The 2,127-nt window shown below is 41.9% G+C and overlaps 1 protein-coding gene across 2 annotated transcripts in view; it reads left to right on the top strand.

Moving 5' to 3' along the window:
• Window positions 1-2,127, top strand: part of BTRC (beta-transducin repeat containing E3 ubiquitin protein ligase) — a 191,223-nt gene that overhangs the window by 163,708 nt on the left and 25,388 nt on the right. The gene's annotated exons all lie outside the window — the stretch shown is intronic.

The raw sequence follows: 2,127 nt of genomic DNA, 5'->3' as shown, positions 1-2,127 counted from the left end.
CCCAGCTACTTGGGAGGCGGAGGCAGGAGACTCGCTTGAGCCCAGGAGTTGGAGGTTGCTGTGAGCTGTAATGCCACGGCACTCTACCCAGGGGCTCAGCTTGAGGCTCTGTCTCAAAAAAAAAAAAAAAAAATATAGTTACACAACATATGGAGTACATCGTTTTGCTATGAGTGCCAGGACCAGCCTTTGAAATAACAATAAACAACTGCTTGCATGGGGAAATTTTAGGGCAGTTGAGAAATACTTCTCTTCTCCTCAGAAAATGGAAAACAAACTCTCTTCCAAATAAATTCATTTCTCCTCTTTTGAGTCAGAATGCTGACTGTATTCCCTTGTCATTGGCCTCATGTGTTCTCTTAACTTGATAACCCCTGTGAAAATATAGGGTATCCCAAAAGTCACCATACATAGGGAAAATGGGAAATTGTAGCTAAATGTACCTTTATTTACAAAATATCACAAAATATTTACAGAATATTCTGTCCCTGTTTGTTGTCCATTCCATGTAGACCTCCTCCAGTATTCCCCTGACTTTTTTTTTTTTTTTTTGAGACAGAGTCTCAAGCTGTCCCCCTGAGTAGAGTGCTATGGCATCAACCTCAGTAGAGTGCTATGGCCAGCAACCTCAACTCCTGGCCTTAAACGATTCTCTTGCCTCAGCCTCCCAAGTAGCTGGGACCACAGGTGCCTGCCACAATGCCCAGCTATTTTTTGGTTGCAGTTGTCGTTGTTTGGCAGGCCCGGGCTGATGTGAACCCACCAGCTTTGGTGCATGTGGCTGGCGCCTTAGCCACTTGAGCCACAGGAGCCAAGTCTCCCCTGACTTTCTTGCTTTTTCTGTTTTTACCTGTTAAATTTCTTCCTGTGTCAGTTGTCCTCACTTTTATTACACAAATTAATTTGTGATCAGTTTTTCTTCTTCAAGTTCCTGTTTACTATCTTTGAAAGTTCCTTCCATTTCCTCTAACCAAAAGTAAATTAATATAGTATTCTAATAAATCTTTGGACATCTAAGATTTAACTTCCACTTTGCTGGTATTTTTTTATATCTAGATGGATTTAACAGTCTAGGATGTGAACTTCATCATTTTCATTCTTGACAATTCTGAAAAATGCTCTTTCTGCTCGGTAATGGTAACACTTATAATAAAAGAACACTTGGGAAAGTCCATTGACTTTTAATCTTAATTTTAATCTTAATCAGCAGATCACATTTTATGATAACATTCTAAATTTAATATTTAACATTTATCATGTACTCACATTCTTACTTTACCAGCCATTTCACATAGAAGTGGTCCCTGTTGTCAATGAGTTTCCATCATAAACGATTTTAACTTAAAACATAGATAGAGGATGGGAACAGTGGCTCATGCCTGTAATTTTAGCACTCTGGGAGGCCAAGGCAGGTGGATTGCTTGAGCCCAGGAGTTGCAGACCAGCCTGAGCAAGAGCAAGACCCTGTCTCTACTAAAACAGAAAAATTGCTGGGTGTAGTGGTGCATACCTGTGATCCCAGCTCCTTGGGAGGCTGAAGCAAGAGAATCACTTGAGCCCAAGAGTTTGAGGTTTCTGTGAACTGTGATGCCACAGTACTCTACCCAGGTTGACCAAGTGAGACTATGTCTTACACAAAACAAAAAAAAAGGTAGAGACTGAGAATCCAATTTTCAAGTATGCATTCATTTTTTTATCACCTTTGATGTAAAGAAATCCAGGGGTTTTTTTGTTTGTTTGTTTTGTTGCTGTTTTTTTTGAGACAGAGTTTTATTTTGTTGCCTTCAGTAGAGTACCATGGTGTCACAGCTCACAGCAACCTCAAGCTCTTCAGCACAGCGATCCTCTTGCCTCAGCCTCCCAAGTAGCTGGGACTACAGGAGCCAGGTTCTTACTCTTGCTCAGTCTGGTCTCGAGCTCCTATGCTCAAGGCAACAACCCACCCTCCTCAGCCTCCTCAGAATTATAGGCATGAGCCACCGTGCCTGGCTTAGAAATACAGATATTTTGGCTCGGCGCCTATAGCTCAACCGGCTAAGGCGCCAGCCACGTACACCTAAGGTGGTGGGTTCGAATCCCCAGCCCGGCAAACAACTTGGTATGTGTTAAACACATATTATTTACTTG

This window comes from Otolemur garnettii, unplaced genomic scaffold (genome assembly GCF_000181295.1).
Source record: "Otolemur garnettii isolate 467f Iridium unplaced genomic scaffold, OtoGar3 scaffold00021, whole genome shotgun sequence".
NCBI lineage: Eukaryota > Metazoa > Chordata > Mammalia > Primates > Galagidae > Otolemur > Otolemur garnettii.
This window is presented reverse-complemented; position numbering and strand designations above follow the sequence as displayed.